The sequence below is a fragment of the Calliphora vicina genome, chromosome 5 (assembly GCF_958450345.1).
Source record: "Calliphora vicina chromosome 5, idCalVici1.1, whole genome shotgun sequence".
Taxonomy (NCBI): Eukaryota; Metazoa; Arthropoda; class Insecta; order Diptera; family Calliphoridae; genus Calliphora; species Calliphora vicina.
In genome coordinates this window covers 74839498-74865732 of record NC_088784.1, presented here as the reverse complement: position 1 = coordinate 74865732, position 26235 = coordinate 74839498, and the positions used below count along the sequence as shown (strand labels likewise).

At 29.5% G+C, this 26235-nt stretch overlaps 1 protein-coding gene across 2 annotated transcripts in view; it reads left to right on the top strand.

Annotated features, from left to right (window-relative positions):
* LOC135960413 (protein qui-1) overlaps positions 1-26235 on the top strand; it is a 342666-nt gene that overhangs the window by 4477 nt on the left and 311954 nt on the right. For both annotated transcript variants that reach the window (XM_065511703.1, XM_065511702.1), the window contains exon 2: positions 1211-1641. The gene's annotated coding sequence lies outside the window, so the exon portion shown is untranslated. The remainder of the gene's footprint in view (positions 1-1210; positions 1642-26235) is intronic.

Sequence of the window (26235 nt, the reverse complement as noted above, 5' to 3'; positions counted from 1 at the left end):
TAATAGCTGACATACTTTCAAAGGTAACTTGTTCAAAAAATATCAAATAATACTTGGGTTAAAAGTTTTAAGGAAAAACGTACATATGTTAAGGTTTTTTCGATCTCACTCCTTATTAAACATTTGCTCCTAGAAAACATTTTGAAATTGCAGCTTGAGTAGTTTCCAATGATTTTTCAAGCTCTTATTGAGTTTTACCACAATCTTGATGGAGTAATGCCTCCAATTATTGGTCTTCAAACTTTTGGCTGGCCTGGGAGATCTTTGTCTTCCGTGTCAAAATCATCACTTCTAAACTGAACAAACCATCTATCGCACGTTGAAACCGATGGAACATATTCGCCCATAAGCTTTGATGAGCAATCGGTGTGCCTCAGCTGAACTTTTTTCAAATTAAAGAAGTAAAGCAAAACGTCGCGCATATGACGCTTTGTCATACATTTTCGATGTAAAAAAAACTTAGTTGTTTATACTCTAATGTTCAATAAATAAGAGAGAATAAATGACAGATATGTTGCCACCAAATGACATATAAGATATTAAAAACAAGAACGGAGTTCAAAAGATACACCATCTATTGTAAATCCTGCATTTTTAAGTCATACACACAATATTTAACTAAGTGCTCTTGGAAATTTACTCTTATTACTTTAGCATTTTGAAATCTCTCAAACTTTTCAATACCTGTACCATTTATCAAGCGACATTCTGAGTATTCAGTGGTAGGGAAAGTCTGATTCCGTTTTTGATCCACAATATCAAATTTGTTTCCTCTTTCTACAATTTTACGATATTCGCTCGCACTAATGATGTGTACTGCAGAAAAGGCGATCGCGTTCGGCCACTAATAGCTATGTATGACGAATACTAGGCTTTGAAGAGACGTACTTGAATCGACGTGGTATACACCGGCATTTTGCTGCGTATCATTAACTTTAATTAACAATTAATAAAAATCCACTATTTATACAGTTGGGAAACAAATCCGTGAACTTGAATGGTGGATGGCAACCGTTTGCATCTACATTACAATCAAAATTTTCTGAAACATAGATCCTCGTCTATCATTTAAGTCTGCATTGATATTCAATTGCATATATTCTTTAAGAAACTGAACAATATTTGACAAAGTGACCAACCAGCCAATCACCATTAACTAGTATAAGATATATTTATAAGAAAAATTATTTAATACTATTTGTGTTTATAGCTCTTTACAAAAGAAAATAAAGTAACCCAAGTGAATGTTCCATGAAAATACAGTGAAAGAAATAAATGAAAATTTTGAGAAACAAAATCGAAAAAATAGAAAAATGTGTGCATGAATCTCAATGCAAATATTTAAATATTGTTTATCTTATCTAGAATTTATTAAACGTATGTATTATTGGTAGTAAACTTATTGTTGTTCGTTCTTCTTTATTTATTTATATACAAATATATATTGTGGTTTATTAATATTGAAACAAAAAAAAAATCATATGAAAATATTTATAAAAATACAGAAATAAAAACAAAACTACAACAAGCTAAAAAAAAACAAAATTCTAAACAAACAAAATAAAAGAAAAAAATCGACCACCTCTGGCTTCTAATCTACGTTAGATTTGAAAGTGAAGATTTATGTAGGCGCGGCATATGGTGAGTATCTATTTATTGTTAATGAGAATTTTTTTCTTTAAAATATTAAAAAATTTATGTAAAAGATAAATATTTCATTTATTTAATTGGATTATTGTTTACCTGTACATATATTGAAACATTTTAAGATAAGTAGTAGATTTTTTAAAAAATAAACAATAGAAGTTTTAGTTTTTATTTAAGAAAAACCTTTTTTAAAATATTGATGAAAATAAAGCAGTTGCACTAATGTTTTTCAACATTTAGATCTTTAATGGACGAGAAAAATATTAACTGAAAAATTAGATTTTGTGCTAAAATGGGTTAATTTTTTGAAAAATTGTTATAAATACTAATGCTTCTTATTTAAAATGGTTTTCTTTCATAATTTGGTCATAATTACATAATTTCAAAACATTTATAGTCCAACATGTATGTATTCGAAATTGCATTGAACAGTATTTTTGTCTTTGGGTTAATATGGGTTAAAGATGTCCAAGTAAAAAAGTGTAATAATTGTATAATATTCACACTTCAATAGAGTGCAAACATTGATCTTATGAAATCAATGTCATCTATTTTATATTTTTAATATTTTTAGCTGCCTTGGCTGGGTTTGACCCCAGACATAAAAGGGTTAACAGCGCACAGAGGTTTAGAAAAAAAATAGAGGGAAATAAATCTGTAACTTCTAAACGCTTAGTTCAATTTCAATGAAATTTGACTTGTGCAATGAGGGGGTATTGTCGAGTTTATGTTTTGTGCTTGGACCTCAAGGACCTACCAGGGGCGCGTCCAAGGGTTCCCCAAGTATGATACCTCTGGTATGTTAGATTTTTAAAATGATACTATTTCTTAGTTTGGGTTCCGATTTCAAAAAACTTACATATAAAGAATCTACTTGTCGAGCTGTATAAAAAACCTCCTTATATATATCAAGTATCTATTATAACTTAGGAGAAAATCGGATTCAATTTGAGAACGCCTCAAAAAAAGTGCCCTACAAAAAGGTTTAAGACAATTTTTTCAATTAATTTTGTAAATGATTTGATTTAACAAAAAATTAATCATTCAAATTTTGAATAAATTCTGTTATTACCCAGTAAGCACCAAAGTCCCAAAAATTCAAGCACTTGAACATTTTGTTGGAATTTGACTTGAATGCAAATGTAATTATGTTTTAAACTTGAAAAATATTTGAAAAATTAAATATTTTTCAAACAATAAACATATGGCTTTAATTTATGTTTCCTTTTTACTGGAGAATGCTATTGAAATAAAGTGTAATACAGCTGTAATTCAATTGCTTGACTATAATTAAAGGCTTGAATTACACTTGCATACAACTTGAATTCCAGTAGAAATGCTTATTGGGTAATTAACTTTAAAATTAATTCAGTTTAAACAAAGGCTTTGGAATGAATCTAAAAAATTAAATATTAGGAATGGATTTACGGAATGAAAGGCTGACATTTTTATACCCTTCACCATGAGTGGCAAGGGTACATATAAGTTTGTCATTCCGTTTGTAATTTCTACATTTTTCATTTGCGACCTCACAAAGTATATATATTCTGAATCGTTATAGATAGCGGAGTCGATATAGCCATGTCCGTCTGTCCGTCTGTGTGTTGAAATCAACTTTCTGAAGCCCCCAAATAACTAACATACACGAATGATACATCAATATCTCCGAAATTCTTCCAGCTCGGTTGCTATTTAAAATCGAGAAAATCGGTCCACAAATGACTGAGATATAAGGAAAAAACCAGGACAACCTCGATTTTTGACCCATATCTATATTACTAAATCATTATTATAAACAATATGGATATCTAATGATAGGACCTACAATGGGTCCAAATCGGAAAAAAATTTTTAACCCGAATTTTTTTTTCACCAAAATTTTTTTTTCACTAAATATTAAAAAAAAAAAATTTAAATTAACAGAAAAAAATAAAATTAAAAAAAAAATTTTAAAATTTAAAAAAAAAATTTCGAAAAAACAACTGGAAAAAAAATTTAAATTTTGTTTACCTAAAAATATTTAAAATTTGTATTTTAAAGTATAATTTGGTAAAGGGTATATAAGATTCGGCACAGCCGAATATAGCTCTCTTACGTGTTTAATTACCGATTAAGATTTTAGTGAATTAAGCTCAATTTTTATTAATTAATTCGAAACTCTGATATTTAATAAATATAACACTAAGTTGTTATATTAAATTTGGCTATAATATGCCTAATTTACAGTATCATATATTTTGGGAATATCCGGGTACCCGGGAATGTAGAAAAAAATTTCCCGATTTCCGGGAATCAAAAAAGCTCGGGAAATTAAAAACCCTACTAACAATGAATGTATATGTGAAACAAAAATTAATTGTTTTAAAATCTTGATGGACCAAAGTTATATGCATTTGAATTTAAACATTTTTAAAAAGTTGATTTTTTGCTAGTTTTTGGGAAAAAAGTACTTATTTTCTTTTTAAGTTAACTAAAAAGTTTGTAAGAAGATATATTAGGAATTTATACTTTTTGAAAAGATAAATTTACACAAAATATTTTAAAGGAAAATAAATTTGAAAATTGTTGATACCGAGGGGACCAGGTTCATCCAAAAAACCCCTACTTATTACGTAAAATTCAAATTTAGGGCAAAAATTCTGAAATCGCATAGTCGATATCAAAATATAGTTAGCCATTTTAGATGGCCAAATATGTTGTTAATTATTTTGTAAAACATTCCGATAACCGCACTCTTGGTATGGATATTATAGCCAAAAAACTAAAATATCCCATTTTTGGGATTTTTCAACACCTTTTTGGTAATTGCGGGATTCCTGAATACAAATTTCAGAATTTAATTTTAGTTTTCCATTTTCAATAGAAAAATCTATATAACTGTAAAATTTCTTTAAAAAATATTTATAAATAAAAATTTTATTTCAATTTGAAAAATTTTTATCTTCACAAAAACCAAATAAAAAGCATTTTTTGTCATATTTTTCAAAAAATTATTAAATGGATTTTTTAATTGTCAAAAGTTATATATATTTTTGAAGACAAAATAGACAAAATTCCCTATCCATTGATGTATAAACTTTGCAACTCGTAGAATATTTCCTAACCAAACTTTTATGTACAAATTTATAATCGTTTATATTTGATTTTTTCAAAATCATTTCTTCCATATTTCATTAAAAACATAACAGTCTGTTTAAATTTCTAAAATAATTATGATACCTCAAACCATAGAGAATAGACATAGAGTGGAAACTCTCCTTTCAAAGACCTAACTCAGTTGTCAGAAACCTAAGTGGTGAGAATATATTAGAAGAAAAAAATATGTGAAAACAAAAACAACACTCGTATGTGGTTTATTTTGAGTATTTTTTTTTTGTTTGAGTTTCTTTCTAGTTTCCGCTCTATGTTTTATGAACTTTCAAATCCAAAAAACAAACAAAATAAAGTCATGATAAAAATCCGAAATATAAAAATTTAAACTTAAATAAATTTTAAACCGTAAGAGATAACTTAGTGAAATAAACTGGAATTTCTTTACCTTCCCACTGGCTTTACAACAATCTAGAATTATACAAAATATGCTTAAGTAACAAACCTGGAACTAACTTTAGGAAAATATATCAAATTCTTTGAAGGTTGTCTCACATTGTGGTCCATATCTTTTATTCTACTAAAGCGATTATGCTGATTTTCAATACCAAAGTGCCTAGGACAATGGTACATATTTCGGGATATATATTATTAATTTAAGTTGTATATTTTTGATTTTAACATGTTTTACACAGACATACAATGGGGTCGTTCCACAAAACTTCTACTCCGATTGCAGTATGACTTAGAAGGAATCATACAGTAGAATATAAGCATTCATAAAATGAAATTTGTAAGCACCCTGTTAGAAAAAAACTGGGTCAACCAAATATGTTTTGCAAAACTTTTAGCAGCTCGTACCTTGTACAAATTTAAAAAAAAAAATATTTTTTTATAAATTATATAGGAAAATAAAGAAAATCCCGTTTATTTCTGCATATAAGTTGTCTTTAAAAGATGTTTAACATTAAGTTTCAATTTTGAACTTCTTGTTTTTTACCTTGACTTTTATTAGGATTTTCGCAAGTGTCTGTCTATATTTGTACAAGTAACTAAAAAATCATAAAATATGTCTATGTACACTTAATCTAAAGGCAACCTTGAACCCACCCCCCATTTTATTGTTTAAACTTTTTATTGTATGTTTTGGAATTTTATTACAATTCACATGAAAAACATTTTCAAGTAGTTAATTTTATCCATTAATAATCATATCAATAATGTATTTTTTTACATTTTTATTAAGGAAATTTTTCCAAAAAAATAATGTTTAAACCATTAATTACTACTTAAAACTAAAAACTATATATAATTATTGTATACAATACAATTTTACTCAAACCCATAGAAAATAACGAAAATAAATCTTTTTTATTTTTGGAAAAAAATAATAATGTACATACACGCAACGCACATAGAAAATATTTAAATTTTTTATTACTACTACTTCATCTGGAAAAATAAACAAAACCAAGAAAAAAAAAAACTGTGGAAAAAAAGCAACTATAAAATCTAAACAAGACAATAAACATTCTAAAATGAGTGAGTTAAGGCAGGGTACACAGGGAAAAATGCTCATTGGTATCAGAGGTTCTGAACAATTTGGGAAGGAGAATAAAATTTCTAAAGAATTATTTTAATTTTCATCAGGCTTAACATAATTGTAGTAATTTTAAGCAATAATTTTTAGAAAGTAGTAGTGGAACCAAAATTATATACATTTTTCTTCTGGTTTGTTGCCTCTAAACGTGAATTTTGGTCTAAAACGTATAGTTTGTTATTGATAATTTCCATAAAAACAAATCAAATACAATCACTACTATGTGATTCTTCTTAAAAAAACGTTGAGAACATCTGTGTTAAGAATACTTCGTTTGTTCTTGTTTTAATTCAATAATTAAGACACTAATAGTAGCACTGTTTTTATTACTTGTTTACACTACACTTGTACTCATCGACTCATGAGCGTTCCAATATGTGTGAACGTATAGGTACATGTGCATTAGGTTGGTCCTTATATGAAAAAACGTACTTTTAATAACGTTTTTATTTATAACTCCTGAACTAATCGAGTCTCCATCTAAATTTTTTTGCACGAATATAGTAGAGAGTTTAGGTGTCCTCATACCATTTTCTTTTTGAATTTTTAACACCGCGATCTTTGATATTTTTTAAATTGAAATATATACATTAAAATTTGATCTTTAAACTTTTGGAAGTAAAAAATTTTATTCACGCCATTTTAAGGTCAATATCTTTGCCTTTAAAATGGAATCAAAAATTATGTTAGACTTTGAGTAGCCTCGAGGTTATGGGCAATTATGTGTATATAATTTTAGACAATTTTAACAAATTTTTCAAATTTCAAATCGCGATATTTTTACATCGGAATGAGTTTCAATTGAAAAAGTCACTGATATGAGAAACATATTGGATATATTATGTATGTATGTGGTAAATTTCATTAAAATCGGAGATGGTAAATCCGGCTTTTTGTTTGAACTTGTATGTACACTGAATCAATTAAGTCTCCGTACTGACACTCTCATAATATAAACTAGCTATTTATGGTAACTTTTTAATACATATTTAAACCTTTTTTTAATTCATTTTATAAAAAATCTTATAAACTAGAAATCAACATAAAAAAAACTACAAACATTTTCATTAAAAACATAAAAATTTACATAAATTCAATAATTGTACGAAAAGTATCACCAAAAAAGTCTCAGTACAGTTAACCGTTTTAAGGCAAGGAATCCCAATATTAATGTTAATTGAATTTAATATGTGGTAGGTCCTCCTATCTGAGCAATTGAAGCATTTTAATGGCTGTGCATGGAATGGACTAGCTTTGTTGAAAAAAAAAAACTTGGAAAATGACTAAGTTTGGGTTATAGGTCTTGCTGAGTACATTGCAAATTGTGTCTAAAAATTTCAGAAACACCCTCAAATTAAGAAGTTATTTAAAAAGAAACGTTTTCAGTGATGTTCGTCAACTCAAAGACCCGTAACTCAGTAAATTTTTGTTCGACTTTAATTTTTTAACGGGTTTGGAAAGAAAACTGATTACGATTTAAAATTACGTGTATTTTTTCATGCATTAGTAAGTTATAAGTATTGTTTTTCTTAAGAATATCTAAAAGAAAAACAAAATTTAGCAACTTTTTTGATTATAATTGCTTTTCATTGGTTATTTTGATATGAAAACCTATAAAAATTTATACCAGTATATAAAGGACAAAACATGGTTTTAATTATTCAAATCGGATGAAATTTATAAAAGTTATTCAATTTTTCATTAACAACTTTTTTAGTATTTTCTCTCCCTTCGCAAATGAATTAAAAAAAAACTTTTTATAAAAACCTACACAATTACTTGGAATATACGTTTTATGCATACATTTTATGAAAGATTGATGCGTTGACTCTCCATTATTGTTTAAAATTTTTAAATCGGTATAAAAATGTGTAAGTTAGAGGTACTAAACTACTACGACCTACCCTAAAACATTTTTTTTTCAAAATAGCTCAAAATTTTGAGGGTGTTTCAAAATCTTTGAAAATGGTTTTAGTATTTACATTGACATGAATTTTTATACCCTACACCACCATAAGGTATAATGCGTTTGTGCAGATGTTTGTAACACCCAAAAATATTAGTCTAACACCCACCTTAAAGTATACCGATCGACTTAGAATCACTTCCTGAGTCGATTAAACGATGTCCGTCCGTCCGACTGGCTGGCTGGCTGTCCATGTAAACCTTGTGCGCATATAGACCCGCTTCCGAAAATCACTTTAACGTGCATAAATCGCTTAAAAATGTTGGTACAAAATTCAACATAGTTAACTTTAATATAGACACGACCTAATTTCATTATGATAATTGGTCATAGCTCTCATATAAGGCCCACTTCCGAAAATCAATCAAAAATATAAATTACTAGCTGAACCCGGTCCGCGTTGCTGGCTCTTAAAAAACATCTGTTTTATATTGCATCTCTATTTTAATATACAGCTTCGGACAAAGTCGGTGATCCAATGAATTCAAATATTCAGTAGGATAATCGACGGCTTGTTCTTCGTTCATTACTGTGTCAATCTATTTGTATTTTATTGCATATTTTGACTTTATCGAAACAAATTTTGTCTTACTTATTTTTCGCTGTTGTGTTACAGCTTTTTACTTCATTTGTTTAAAATTCAAAATTGAAAAATATATGGCTTTTTTTAATATAAAATTAGCACTATTTTAATAATAGCGCCATCTAAATATCAAATTTTAGTTCTAATTCAAACTTAACCGTTCTAAGTGTTAAAGAAATATTATATTTTAAATTTGCTCCTATACATCAATTGATGTCGAAAGAACATTTTCTATGTATAAAAATGTTTTCAGATCCAATAGACAACGATTTTTATTTAAAGTTTAAGTCAACATTTTGTAATTTATTGCAATTATAATCTTAATGGAAGAAGTGACTTTATATTTATATAAAATATCATCAAAAAATACCTCTCGAGTCCTTTTCATAACTTAAGGTCCTATTGTTTTTATGTTACCCCCTGTCTATACATGATAAATTTTTATCATGATAAACGTCAAAATGGTTGTCAAAATAAAAAATTATCAGGTATAGTCTCCATTGATTAGTATTATTGCTCCGTTATGTCAAAATTGTTAGTGCTTTTGCTTAGACAACTTTGTCTTGACAACAAACGTCATTAATTGTTATGATAAATATTTGTCAAGTATAGACAGGGGGTTATGTATTTATTTTTTGTTATACTTATACTTTTTATTTTTGTTACTTTACTTTGAATTGTATTGATTTTTTTTAAATAAAAATACATTTTTTCGTTCAAAATTATGTAAAATTTTGTTTTTTTTTAATAGCTTATTTTTTAAATTTTAAGAGCATATTTCCGGTTTCCCTGGTTATAACATTTAATTTGGTTGTTAGTAAACAACTAATTGTGAAATTTATTTTTTAAAAACATATTTTTGACTGCTGGTTTTCATGGGCTAATTTAGTCAAGCCCAACTGAGAGTAAGCTGAGAGCAAAAAAATTCTCTGTTCCAAAATACATTGAGTTAGGTTTTTGACAACAGACTTAGGTTTTTTGTGTCTCAGTAATGCTTGTACGTATAATTTATTTTATGGCCTATACCATCGAGTTTGTAAGTATACCGATTTATTCAGAATCAATTTCTCGATTTAACAATGTCCATCCATCCGTCCGTCTTGTAGGCTGGCTGTCCATTAACCTAATTTTTTTTTTCCTAAAAAAATTCGTTTGTTATAAAATTATTTTCACTAATAAATTAATAAAAAAAATTTTCAGAAAATTATTTTTTTTTTAAATTTTGTTTACCTAATTTGGTGAAGGGTATATACATAAGATCTGACACAGCCGAATATAGCTCTCTTATTTGTTTTAAATAGACAACTTACAGAAAAAATCAAAATTGTTTTTTTATATTTTTAATAATTTTAAGCGTAGAGGTCCAACCCAATTTTGATCTCAGATTTTATATCTTAAAAATTTTTAAACCCAAGGAACAATTTATAATTCAATATTACAAAATACTCCAACAAACATACAATTTTTTCGAAAATAGAAAATTTCAACTTTTTTAAATTTTGATCCTCACTTAGCATTTGTTATAATCCAAAACCATGTTTATAAGTTTTATAAAATTTTGTTTGAAAAATATGTTGAAAATGTAAATTTGGAATTTAAGTTCAATATAAGAGCCACCCTAATGTACACATGTTTTATACAGCGTATAAAGTATATTTTTTTTACTCGATCATTTATTCGTTCACACCATGAGATTTTTTTCTTATTTTTTTTTTGTTAGAATCCTAATTTTTCTCTATATTTTTTTTTTTCAATTAAAATTTAATATAAACACATGACGTTGTAGTTGTTGTTGTTGCCGCTATTGTTTTTATTGCCATAATGAGTTTTTATTTATTTTGTTGTTGCTACTGTTCTTATGGTTAAATTGTTATTGTATGAATTCAATAAACATTTATTTACGTACCGCAATTAGAAATACACTGACTGTTTAATAAACACTTATACACTCACACTCCTTTTCATGCCAGTGGTAAAAAAATGCTAGGGCTTTACTTTGAAGGCCTTCTAGAAAACAAATTTACAGAGTTTTAAATATGCGATACTCATTGCACTCTGCATTCTCTAGAAGAACATTACTTCACCTTCTAAAATATTTCATTGGAAAATAATCTAACTTTTATTTAAAATTTAGTCTTGATTGGTTTTGCAATTATTCCTATATGTTGTCTCTATATTTATAATACAAATTATTTTGCTCTCTTTATTACTTATCGCCTTGACTAGCCATCAATTTGTTCACTCAGCGAACAATTTTGTGTGTGGACATTAATTTGTCTTGTTTAGTCACCCCTTGTCAATGTTATGTTCCTGTCCACACGCGACTAATTTATGCTGATTAAACAAATTGATGGCATGTTAAGACGTCGGGATTAAAACCTTTACATCAAACCAGCAGAGGTTACAAAATCTTCTACAAAATGTGGTCTATTATAAGTTTGTATGTTGCAATATTCGCGTGAAGTTTTTGGGTTTTTGCTGAATTGATTAAGAATATATTCCCTAATAATCCTCCTTAATGGCTTCCTCCAGCAGACCCTTTTTAAAAAAAGGAGTGAAGCGTTCTGCTTGTCTGTAGATATACCCAAAGTCTTTGGCGGGAATCGAACCCGCAACCCTTAGATTAACAGTCCAGCTCACTATAGTGTAGGGCAGTGTCGCGCGTTCATATTACTCTAGTAACGTAAATAAAACTCACAACAAGAGCGTAAAAATACCAATATTTCATTCAGTAGATTGACAGAATTCAACGAAGCCGGCACACAAACTAAAATTAAATTTTCTGCCTGTGGCTGTTCTAGAGTCTATGGGGCACCCTCCAATTAGGCTTTCGTTTCCAGGTCTTTTAACAGAAGTTCCATTGCAGACATTCTATAAGGCATTACGCGGCTGGTCTTCTTACAGGCCTTTAACATCGATCAGCCCTCTTAGACCGATCAGCCGGCTGGCTGTCCTTGTGTCTGCCAAAAAAGGCCTTTAGGAAGGCATATTTACTGTCTCTTTTTCCCGTTGGGAATTGTTCCATAATATTTTGTTTTTCTTTTGGTTTTTTATTTACGAGTAAGTTTATATTTTTATGTTTGTGTGAGTTTTTTTTTTTATTTTTTTCCTATATCTCTCTCATTCTCATTTTATTAGCGGTTTATTATGGTTGTTTCTTGTTTTTTTTTGTTTGTTTGGTTCGTTTAATATGGCTGGTTCTGTTCAATTTGTTTTTCGAAATAGGTACCTACTTACTTACATATTTGTTTAATAAAATAACAGAATTTAAGAGCCCATATTGAATTAATGTGTGCATAAATATTTAATCTTTGAAAAATACAGAGGAAAAACAAAACTTAAATAAATTTAATGTGGTAGAAGAATTTGTTTTTAGCACATCACAAGATGCTCATTACGACTGAAAAATGCATACTATGTATATAACATAATTGTATGAACTAATAAGCGGTGAAATGACGATCGTCACTAATCCGTATAGGGTTAAATAGCCGAAGGCGTTATTTACATCATGTGGATAACGAACAGTGGGCTTGACGGCAAAAATAAAGTGCATTTTACATATAATGCAGCACAGTAGTTTAGAAACTTTTTATTTTGGAAATAATTCTTAGCTCTTGAACGATTTAAGATATCTTTACGAAATTTCATATACCGATGAGGCCTTTTTGAGTTGATTTGTAATCAGCTCAAACCCTATATTGATTAGTGTCGATCGTAGTTGGAATCGGTACGTACTCGTACTCCTTTTTTAGTTCAAGAGATATTCGTGACTAAAATTAGTTGTAAACTATTTTTTGCCTACTTTTGTTTTTTTTGATGTAGACTTAGCTGGTGTCGGAAATTGTCGTAAAATGTATTTTTGATAAATTTCTAAATACAATAATACCAAGTTCCATCTGGTCCCTATAAAACGTTACATGCATTCAAATTCTGAAAATCAAAAATAGAGCATATTTTTTAAATTTTTTCCCAAAAAGTTCTTCATATAATTTCTTTTATAAGGAAACAAATTATATGGACTCTTATATATTTTGTATACAGTGCCGGACTTAAATATTCAGCATACAGATTTATCTTTAATCGTCCATATTTTTTAAACGAAGGCCCCAACATTCGTACGGATTTCAACAAAAATATTTATTTACATATAACTTATGGAAATATATGGAAAAACTAAACATATGGTGGCACATTTCAGAAAAATAATTATCTAATGTTTCGAAGTTCGATTTTAAGGGGGTCAAAAATATTCACACAGTTTCTAATTTTTAATAGGAAAATAGTTTTTTTTAATAGTTTAATATTTTGTGGAGTAGCCTATCTTTTTAATGACTTCTTTTAATCGTCTTGGAATTGAATCGACCAATTTTTGGTGACGTCAGCTCCAATATTTTGCCATTTTTGTAACAGGACTTCTTTAAGTTGAGTCTCACTAATAATATGGTGCTTTCCTACACGTTTGGCCAATTTATCCCACAAATGTTCTATGGAATTCATGTCAGGTGATTGCGGAGGAGTCGGGAGAATGTGGGGAACATGATGCACTATTTATATTCGGACGTCATGGGCAGTGTGTTTGGGGTCATTGAACTGTTGAAAATATAAACGTTCCCAAGCTTTAACTTTAGAGCGCATTGTAGTAGGTTTTCTTTTAAAATATTAAGGTACACTGTTTTGTCCATTGAACCGTCGATGAAAACTAAGTTCCCTACACCAGATGCAGCCATACAACCCCACAACATGACCCCTTATCCACCATGTTTAACAGTGTTTACTACATTGTTATTTTCCAATTCAGTGTTTGGCCTTCTCCAAACTCTTACTCTGTCTCTGTAAATCTGTATGCTGTATGAATATTTAAGTCTGGCACTGTATGTTTCTGAAAGAAAACTTGACGTAAATAAGTGTAAAATAAAACCGGAGATACTTAACAAAAATTTTAATTTCTGAAATCGGTCAGTAAACGATCAATATTTTTTTTGGAGAATCTGTAGGAAGGTTACAATACATTAACAATTTTAATTTGAACTTAGTCTACGAATTTCTTCCACTCTTATCTCTCTCTCTTGCTATGTATCGTAACTGGTAGTACGACCAACGCTTCGATATCTCTGAGGGTTCCACTCAAGTACTGCTATTCCTGAGAATGTTAATAAGCTGTCGTGGAATACTTCTGGCATGAAGCGCCATCCAGATAAATTCTCTCTTCAGCTTTCTCGTAGTATACAAAGGTCAATTATATAGTTGAATTGAATTCTGTTGTCTGATTAATCAAAATTCGCACGGTACTAATTTGGGTGCCTCTAATGTGCTTATCTAATGCTTCTGCTATTCTGTCCAGTATAATCTTATTAAATATCTTAAAAAACTGCTGACAATAACGATATACCATGCCAGTTATTGCTCGTTTTCCTATATTTGGGAGTTTTATAACACTATGCGACAAATGGTAGGTATGGTCAGTGCTCGGCGGGGGTTCTGCCCACCGGGAAAAGTATACAGTCCCGGGATTTTTCTGAGTCAGGTTTAGGAATCGATATATATCGATTTGAATATAGTAATTGAATATTTTAATTTTGTGCCTTTTTCATGCATTTTGATCATCTAAATGTCTGAATATCGCAAAGTTATGTTCAGCAAATTCGTTAAACTAAACTCAGTCAATAAATGACGATTTTGGCACAGTGTAATGATCGCCTCTTTCTAGTTGGGAGGAAAAGCTTCAGTGTTCCAAATTAGTTCACATATTGGACACAAGATTTCATTTCATACTCTTAATTGCTGAACATATCTCGTTTTCATTGGGAGCTTTCGTATTTATGCTTCTGTTGGAATTAAATCGTTTTCGTAGTGTAAATTCATCTGATTCATTGTGCATTATATTCAGCGTTTTCTCAAAAAGTTTACTCCAATCTTGTAATTAATCCTGTTTGGAAGTCCCTGTATTACCACATTGGCCGTCTATATAATATTGACGCCGCCAGTAATTGTTCGGGTTAGCTTGAAAATTTCCCTCATATCTCTTTTTTCCTATGATGTCTACGCTTCTTTATCAATCCTATCATAAAATTGCTTCTTGCCTTGCTTAATTTGCCTCCTTGCTATTTTAATTGCTTGACTTCCTAAAGATCCCATGCTTTCATAGACATCCATTCCTTTTGTTCGGTTGAGCGGAATCCTAGAGTATCCTTGCAGAGATTTGGGAATTTTGTCTTTAAAGCTGACCATAGATTTTCAGCAAAAACGTTGTCATTACCATCATTGGTATTGTTATAAGTTGAGCTAATGGAGGGAAGGCATCATGGCGCCAGATCATCAGCAACACAATTGCCTAAAATATCTCCGTGTATACTAGGGTGATCGATTCTTCGACATTTTTTAGAACCCGGTTTTTGGTTTTTTCTAAAAATTTCAATTTAATATAAACCGGTTTCAGTTTCGGTTTTTTTATAATAACCGGTTAACCGTTGTTTTTGAAAAATATTATAACGCCTAGAAATAAGAAGAAAAAAAGTTTTATTTGAAATTAATATTTAATTTTTTCTAAAAGTGAGTGGTTGATATTTTTAATATTTTATGAATTTTTTTTCATTTCAAATGTCAACTACTATATTAGGTTTTTAGAAAAACAAATTGGCAAACAAATATCTATAAACTTGTTTGGACTTAAGGTCTTTTGTTACGTACAATTAAGTTAAATTTTTTCAGAGCTTTGGTAGCACTACAATATATCTTTGGTAGCTCTAATATATATCTGTCTCTTACTGTTTTTCTTATCCTTCATAATGTTTTCTAAAAATGAGTGGTTGATATTTTTGATATTGCATGACTTTAATTTAATTTAAAAAAATCTATTTTCTATTTAGGTAAAATTTGAACCGATTATCGTTAACGTCAGTAAATTTGAGTAAAACACAGTTTAAATGCTTTGGAGTATCTCAATTTTTATTTTGTTTTTATAAAACTAGACATTGAAAATTATCTTTTACTTGGTGTATTTGTAGGACATATAGAAAACAAGGCATTGAGTAAGTTTTCAGGCTTTCCAGATCTCTTGTGAGATTTTCTAAATATAAAAAGTCTCCTAAGATAGTTGGAGTATTTGTTTTAATTTTTTGGATTTTGAATATTTTTAAAAGTTTTTAATACACTAAAACTCATAAAAACACATTTTTAGAAAAATCCGGCTATTCGAGGAGAAAACCCCGGTTTCTTCGATATTCAAAATGTGAGCTTTTCAAAAAAACCGAAACCGACCTTAGCAAAAAAACCGGTTATAACCGGTTATTAAAAACCGGGCCGATCACCCTAGTGTACACGTACCAATATGAGTACGATTGTTGAATGTCTCGCCATCCTATTTAAGGATGCCCAATATTCCTCGTGGTTGATATTTTTGATATTGTATGACTTTAATTTAATTTGAAATATCAACAACAACGTTAGGTTTTTTAAAAAAAAAAAATCTATTTTCTATTTGGGTAAAATTTTATCCTATTATCGTTAACGTCAGTAAATTTGAGTAAAAAACAGTTTAAATGCTTTGGAGTATCTTACGTTATCTTCAACATTTGGAAAAACGAAGTTTTTTCGGAAGCTGACAATCTGCTCTCCTCCAATTCAGCTGGACATTTCGTTTTCTCGACAGAAGCGCCAGAAGTTCAAAAAATGTTGAATCTTATTTTCGTAATTTTTTTTTTAATATTTTACTGCTTTACTAAATTAGATATATCTCAATTGTTTTACCATATAGAAATTCATACTTCAAAACATAGATAAACATTGATATAGGCTTTTATTAAGTGCATATCTTATATTTATGGGTCTCTCCATTTTCCTGTTATAGTCCTTTAAACTTGTCTCAAATATACTGATATTTTTTTTTCTAAGAATGTTATATAGCTTGCCAAAAAAAAGACCGTCGACTCCCGTCCAATGACTATATACATCATATAAAGAAACTTCTGGGGAATGTCTTTGTAAAAAAATTGTAGCCGCCAGCACCCGCCGAAATACTTTTTTTTTAATTTTTACGGAATGGAATTTTAAGAAACATTTCTTTATTTATTATTGAATTTTATATATTTAGACCCTATTTATATATCTACTGTAAATTGAAATATAGTAAAAACAGATCTTTTTACAAATTTAGTTTCAGAAACACATGAAAACGTATTTTTTAAAATTTTTTATTAATGAGTTTTATATGTATATCTTGACCCTACTGTAACTTGAAAAAAAGTTTATATTGATCTTTTAAACATTTTTTTTGGAATCGGAGATACCAATTCTATATAAAAAGAGCGCCAAATAATTTTGTCCACCTAGATTTTGATTTGGAACCACAGTGCATAAGGTAATATCGATTTTGCTATCATATCGTTTTCTGGTTTATTGGGTTACTAAAACCCAATTAAGGAAAAATCTGTATTAACAAATAACATAAAATAAAAAAATTATAGAAAATTTTGTATCTCTATTATAAAATTTGGACTTAGCTCATTTCTATACCAAATGCCTTCGTTGCAATGGGATTCAAATTTACTACTTAACGCTTAAAATTAGTAAAATTTTTCTTTAGTATCAGACATTTGGATGTATCGCTGTTATTTAAACATTTTCACAGGATCTTCTAACATTCAAAAACCTTTAAAAGTCACGATTTACATTTATAAACCAGCAACAGCAACATCCACATAACAAGAATAACAACAATAAATTCCTTTATTTACAACATGTTTCTACTTCTATTCGTCAGTAGCACAAACTAATAGAAAATCTACAAGTGTTTGTAAAGGGAATAAAAAGCAACATGTGAAAAAGCATGTGCTACTTACAAGTTCCAAATCAATATGGAAATGAACGAGAGGGAAAAATTAATAAAGAGAAGGAATACAACGAAGCAACAACAGCAATACACAACATAAATGAAAATAACTGACATACATACAGATTTACATCTTCATTAGGGTGGACCTTAATGACAATTTAACGATTTTCGGTGTTCCCAAGGTCTAAAATTATTCTCTGTACATACAAAACTGTCACATTTTTGGGATGCATTGGACGCTCTTGTTGTGGCCCACCGTAAAATGGGCGAAGCGAGCGGAACATTGCCCCAATTTGATAAAACAATTTTATCATTTGAATGCTTTAAATATAAATGTCCAACAACATTGTAATTTGGCAAAACAAACTGATTAAATGACAACTAATGCGATTAATGTAGCTTCAATTATATGACCGATATCAAGTTCGGAAGTTCCTATTGGAAGATCATTTTGATGACAAAGAACAATGCACAGTGGTTTAGAAATGTTTTTTTTTTTGGAAATAATTCGGTAACTTGGGAACTATTGAAGATATTATTACAAAGTATCACATGATTGTAGCTGAGGTGTTTTTAAGTTGATTTAATGTTGTTCAGCTTGCTAGGAGTAATGAGGCTCATTGCGTGGCCCCTCAAAATTGGTCTCCCTTTTTAAAAAAAAATCGCCAAAAATTTATTTATGATCCGAATGAGCTGAAATTTAAAATATAAATAGTCCTTAAAAATATCTACAAATATTCATAAATTTAAAGGTTATCTCTTTTACTTAAAGAGATATTTAGGTTCATTGATTTTTGTTTCAAATTTTTTCCGATCTTTATATGGCTTTTTATATATGGCGGGCCTATGGAAGGTCGACATTTTCTTTTCAAATATAAGCCATATTGGCGATAAAATTCTAAATAAAATAAAAACCTAGTCCTTATAAAATGTTACAAGTATCCAAAGTTGGAAAATGTGAAATAGGCAGTTTTTTTTACGTTTTTTTCCCCAAAAAGTCATTATGTTTTTTCTTCTGTAGAAATTTTTTTTTTCGGGACTGTATACAATTTTGCAAAAGTGTGTAAAATAAAATTTGGCTCATTTAAGAGGACATAGTACTCCCCATACCTATCCAAACTAGGCCAATTATTTAAAAAATTTTAGGTTTGAGTAAAAAATTCTAAAAAGGTAAAGCACCGATCCTAAAAATGGCTCTATATTTGTATAATTCCATATGTTATTTAAATACAAACAAAGTTGTTTTTTCTATCCCACTGTAAATAACGTCAGAGTAGGCACTTTTCTAAAAAAACTCAGTTTTTTTTAACACATTTTCCCCATTTTAGGAATTTCGGTATTTTACAATGAAAAATGTAAAAAATTAGAATGCCATTGATTTAAGAACATTTGGATCTATATTTGTTCTAAATTTGGTTACGATATCTTTAACCGTTAACATTTTAGATTAATACAAATTTTATATTTTTCTTCATGGAAAATCTCCATATTATAATTTTTTAAGTTTTTAAAGTTAGGTTAGGTTAGGTTATCAAGGCAGCTAGTTATCAACCAGCTCACTTAGGTCCATTAAATTGGTCCCTTTATGTTACCCTAAGGATCATGCTCAGGGCCTCAAGAGGTCCTTCACATGTCAGAAATGGGTTCAATGCCGAACCAAACTGACGCACGAATGAACGAATCCAACCTCCTGACATCCAGAGTAGATAGATCCGCTAGGCTGTGCAAAAATGATCTACCTATTGTCGCAGTCCGCACTCCTGCTAGGGCAGGGCAAAGACAGAGAAGATGTTCAATCGTCTAATCCTCGTCTTCATCATGGCAACTCCTACAGAAGTCATTGTATGGAGTATTCAATCTCCTAGCATGCGCACCTATCAAGCAATGCCCGGTGAGCACTGATATCAGAGCTCGTAGCCAAGCCCGAGGTAGCCCCGTGAGGGACATTGACCTATGATGGTCAAATACGGGCCAAGTGAGTCTCGATATCGAGCAATTTGTCAAATTAGACCATCTGAGCTGAGCAGACTCAAATAATTTACGCTGTATGGTTGACTTACAGCAAGATAGCGGTAAACCGACCAAGTGATCGATCTCGTCAATATGTAGACGTGAGCCTCTTTTGGCTAGTTCATCCGCAATAGCATTGCCGGGTACGCCAGAGTGACCAGACACCCAGAATAACTCCAGGTTAGAATGTCTCGCCATCTCATTAAGAGATACCCGGCATTCATGTACCAATCTGGATGTCGAGTAGACGCCAGATAGGGATTTGATAGCAGGCTTACTGTCGGTACATATTCGGATATTCACACCAAATAGCCTATAGTACTTCATCCAGTGTACCGCCCAGCTTGAATTACACTACATTGATCATGTAGCCTGAAACACACCCTCTTCTGAAGATGGGGAATATAAAAGCCTCCACCCACCCCAGTTTTTAAAGTTAATGACGTCCGAAAGATTTTTAAAATTATTTAATTTTACTAAAATATCAATGCTCAAATCCTAAGGTTGTCAGCAGTAACAAAGGCTTATATTTAGTCTTCAGAAGCTGCACAAACCTTGCCCCCTTTAGAACAATTTTATCGTTTTTTCATATATTGCAAGGTCTAACCTTGGATACATTAAAAATAAGTGCCCCCTAATGCTCCTATTCATATATGTATATATAGAGCAAAATAGCCAGACTGATAGACTGGCAAACATTTTCCTGGAAAATTCTCATATAACAAGTAAGAAAAGCTAGAACAAAATAAAAATAAAAACAAGTCAGTAACAAATTGTATGCATGATGATCCCTTCATTCAGTGCCAACTAACATACATTTATTTGGAAACTCATACATAAACACAGGCACAGGCACAGACACATATATATATACCTTTCAATGAAAAAGAAGCAACAATTTTCATGAAGATTCATATAAATATTTACATATTTTGCATAAACATTTTAAAAGGGAAACAGGAAGTTTGAGAGAGAGAGTAAGGCAGATAGAGAGAATCATAAAAATATGTAAACATAACGGTTTAAAACAAGTAGTGAGTGTGAGTAAATGAGTTTATGAGGAAATTGATTTATGTTGCGCTCTCTCACTCTCTCTCTCCTGATTATGTTTATTTACTCAGTGGTAATTTGTTACAGTATTTCATTTCCATTTAGTTCCTTTTCCGTTTGGCTAACAAATACAAACTTACACTCTCTCATTTAGAGAGACACACAAATCCAAAGCAAAGTGCAAAAGCTTTTTTTTGTTATTGTTGTATTTTTCGTTCACCCAGAACGGCATAGATTTTCATCTTTGAAGTCAAATGTATCACCTCAAAACAGTTACACGGTTAAAGTCAAACGGAACACAATAAATAAAATAAAAACGGAAACACCGATAGTTGTTTTTTAAAAAAAATAAATATTTAAAAAAAACACAGTGTTAAAAAAGTAATATAAATAAACAAAAAATACAAAAAATTATTTTAAATCAGTGAATAGAATCTAAATAAAAAGCAAAACAAATTATAATAATTGTAATGTTCAAGATGTTAATTATTTAATAATTTTAAAAGAAGAGTTAGTTCATTGTTTTATGCAAATAATACAAAACAATTTTTAAAGTACCCGTATAAAAAGAGCTTTTTGTTGTTGCTGCTGTAGCTGTAGCTGTTGTGTCAATGTTTATTGCTTGAAATTACAAGTAACACAAAGGCCAGGTTAACAGTCCTCCAACGGTGGGTGGCACATTTTTTATTATTATTATTATATATTTCTTTTTATTGTTCCTGTGTATGAAGTAGTTTTTTTTGTGTTGTTTTCAGCTTTTATTTTATTGTTCCATATGAAAAAATGTTCATTATCTTAAACGTCACAAAAGTGTACAAAAAAATATGTTGGTTGTATTTACAAAAAACAAATTTTTTTTTGGTGCGGGATTTCGAATTTTATTTTTTACTGTTACTTGCTCAATGATGAGTGTAGTGGTTTAAGGCAAAGGCAAAATTGTTATATATTCTTTGTTTATATTGATTAAAGGTAAAAGTTTTTCAGCTTAAAGTTGAAATAAATTTAAATATAAATAAATATATGTTCTGTTAAAGGCAATTAAAATTATATTTTTTTTTGGAAAATTTTATTTATAGAAATAAGCATCACTTTAAGCATTTTAAATTGGAAAATTAGAATATATCCGATATATTGAGTCATTAACAATTTGTTACCTATGAAATATAACGTGACCATAGCTCGACGGACCCACAGCGCCGTTGCGACGGTTATAAGTAATAAGTTATTTTATAACATTTATTTTGTGACTTTAAAAATAAAAATCCTTCTAAAACAGTTATTATTCAACGTAAAAATAGAAGTTCGCATGAAACTCTTAAAAAAAGAATCACTAATAAAAAAAATCATTTGAGGATTTTTATTTTTCCCGTCAGAAAATAAAACTCATTTGAGGAGTTTTATTTTTCCAGTCAGAAAATAAAATTCTTTTTATGTAAATTGACACCTAAAACTTGGTTGCAAAAATTACATGTGCCCCTAAAATATGTTGAATAAACCTATTTTACAGGAATGATTCAGATATGCTACTATGATTACAATCAGATTTTTGGTTCAGAAGATATAGTTAAAGGCCTATATTTTCTGAACCAAAAATTTGACTTCCGCTTTCATATACAATATCCCGAAGACTAGGTAACGGATCATCATTATTTTTGATTCTATTGATAGATCTATTTATGAAGAAATTGTACTGTTTGCTTTGTATTTGTCCAAGTGAATCGACATTTACCAAATTTTTTAAATATTTCTCAAAAAAAAAGACTATAATTTTCTATTTGGTTCAAAATTTATGCAATGAAAAAACTCAAATGGCGCCACTTTGCGCTGGTCAGATCATTACAATTTGTAAAGCACCTTGCATTGTAATTGAATAAATTGTCATTAAAATAAAAACAAGTGGGTTTTTAATTTGCTATTGTTTAATTCCTATTACTTCTTTTTTCTTAAACTGATAAATTACCACACATGTGATATGAAATAGACACAATAAAGAAATATACTGAAAAAAGTAGAAAATAAACGAAAAGAGTTTTATTTTCTGATGAGAAAAAAAAACTCCACAAATGACTTTTATTTTATGAGTTTTTTTTAACGGGAAAAAATGCTTAAATGAGTTTTTTATGACGACTATTTAAAACTCCATTTTTAATATTCTGTATAGGTTTTACTTAAAATTCATAACAGTAAGGGATTTGGTATCATTCGCCAAAATATGGCCAACAAATTAGTTTTTCCCGAAAATCGCAAAATTAAGGTCGCAGGTTCGGAAAAACTGTAGGAGGTATGGACATATTTTTTGCATATTTTTATTCCCTATTATAGTCTTCATAAATCCCGGTGTGATGATCAAACAATTCTGAAAATTGTTTAATAAAATTTTTAAAAATTTTAAAATGGAGTATTGAAACTGCTGTTTTTTTTAGTCATTCCTGGGAATAGTTTACAAATAAACACGGATATTTTAAGTAAAAATTTGCTTTTATTTTAATATTTCTCAAAATATATTAATTTTGTTCATACATTTCTTGTTCCAGTGGCCAGAGACACGTTAATGGCCGGGGGAATTTTTAATAACTTTAAAATTTTTTAACCAATTTGTGTCTTTTATATCTCATTACAACGACAATTACATACACATTTCGATTCTTTTATATTAAATTGCAAAAGTAATTATTTAATGGCTTGCGGCACTCCAATTTTTAACCGATCGAGCTCAAATATTTTTTAGATTTTTTTCTATCCTAACCTCACACAAAATTGTTCTTCGTTTTTGGAATATCGAAAATAAAAAAATAAGTTCTCCACGAATATATTGGTATATAAAACTTTTGTAGAAAAAAATCCCAAAAAAAATTAAAATTGGAATTTTACGATTTTTGCCTACACGCAGAGAAAAAACATGGTTGTGGTAACCATAAACTAAGAGCAACATATTATGATCAGATTTTTGCTTGTAGTCCAAAACATATTATGATCATTATTAGTAACATAAAATATCAAAATATGTTCAGAAATAATCAAATTATGATAAAAATCAATCATAATATGTTTTGAAATAATCATATTATGATATAAATCAATCATAATATGACCCAAAGTCATCATATTTATGACCCAATTAAATCATACTATGATACAATTAAATCATATTATGATCCAAAATAATCATATTATTATTAAAATTTATTTTTGGAAATACAAAATTTTAATAGGTTTTAGTTTTAAAGTACTAAATTCACAATTAAAATTTATTGTTATTCGCTCTAGGAAAGTTAAAGATAATATACAAATAAAACTATAGAGCGAATGGGAATTACAGACACTCAAAATTTACTTGTAAAAATAACATAGCTTAAACAAACACCAACACTCACAAATGGTGGGAAAACAGACTATTAAAAGTAAACATATTTTGTTTGCATGTTAAACATATTATGACTACATTTATTATTATTTAGTTGTTGTAAACATATTCTGTTAACATCTTAAACATATTATGACTACGAGTATATAAACTTCACATTTAATGGTTGTACATAAAAATAATATGTTTACCTAATTATCATTATTTAGTTGCTCGAAAACCATATTCATATTTATAATTGCGATGAAAATATAAACGTTTACAGTAACTATAATATTGTTGAAATTAAATTAAAACAATAATTATATGTTTACGACAACAATATATTGTTACAGAGAACATAGTATAGTTGTCGTAACCATGTCCAACCATGTTTTTTCTCTGCGTGTATTGGTACCACATTTGGTCCGAGGATGATAATGGGCTTATATGACTTATTTAAAAATGTATTCCGAATTCCTTCTCCGTCCCTTTTTCAGTTCAACACAGGTTTTGGGATAAAAAATCTTTAGAAGGGATAAAAAAGTAAGATTTGCCAAGGTCATTAAAATAGGTATTTTTTTGTGAGATGACTCGGAGCTAAAGCTGGAGAATAGGATTTATATGTTCGTCATAGAACTATTTAAAAATAAATGAGTTTTCAAAATATCTAATCTCTTCAATAAGTCATCCGACATCCTAAGTATTTAATATTTTAGTGGCAAAGTTTTCAGCCCCCCAGAAAACTCTTTCGCTTTCCACAGATGTTGGCTTGTCGTCAGTAAAGCATTATAAAGATAATCTAAATTTTTTGTCCGATTGCTACTTGCAAGACTTTGAGCATTTGATTTTAAATCTTTAGGGGTTTCTTTTGCAATATTGATTGCATATTCTAATTTGTTTTTAAAATTTTGCCCTATTTGTATTGCTGGAACATCATCATCAATGCTCTGATGAATTTATGGACATTTGATGTCCATACATTTATAACATTGTCTTTTTTATATTATAATTTAGCTGATTATATTGTGAATATTTTAGGTAAATTATTAATGACATAAGTCTGCTGTTGTATCGTTTATTAACTTTATATTTTATAACATGAATTTACAGCATCACTTATCAGCAAAATGGTTTGATTTCGGCTTAAGTCTTCAACTGCATCCTCAACGGAGTTTAAATAATCCACTAATATTTCTAAATTTAGGAACAAGTCCTTCATCAAACAAAGATGTTAAATTAAATTTTCCGTTTTTTCCGGGAAAAAATTTAAATTTCCCTGTAATTCCCGGACCTAAATTTTTTCGCACGTTCTTTTGCTTCTAAGTTCTTTACCGCATTGCGATCTGAAACTTTCTGATCTTTATACGACTTCAACCCAGCATTAGTTTTGGCTTTGTGCACAAAAGAATCAGAGTATTTAACTTTACGAGCTGCTTTTCTCATAGCACTGTGGTTCCAAATCAAAATCTAGGTGGACAAAATTATGAAAATCGGTATCTTCAGAATTTGGAAAAACTAAGTTTTTTCGGAAGCTGACAATCTGCTCTCCTCCTATGCAAATGGGTTTTTCAATTGGACATTTCGTTTTCTCGATAGAACCGCCAGAAGTTCAACAAATTTTGAATCATATTTTCGTTAATTTTTTTAATATTTTACTTCTTTACTAAATTAGATATATCTCAATGGTTTTACCATATAGAAATTCATACTTCAAAACATAGATGGACATTGATATAGGCTTTTACTGTAACTTGAAAAAAATTTTATATTGATCTTTTAAAGATTTTTTTTGGAATCGGAGATACCAATTCTATATAAAAAGATCGCCAAATAACAGTGTTCGATGCTTTTCGAAAGAATTATTCGACTTCTTCTTAACAATATCTGTTTGACCTGTTTTTCTTCCTGATTGGAATTTTTGGCGGGAATAGTGTATAATATAGTATAAGTATATTCGCTTTTTTGACTCACTCTTAAGTCTTCCATCAATGGCTATAAAACACAAACTAAATGACACAACTTGTTCAAATTTTGATCAACTGTCAGCTGCCTGTTGTCAGGACCAATGTTGCCCTTTCAGTTAAGAGCCGGGAAATTCTAAAATTCGCGG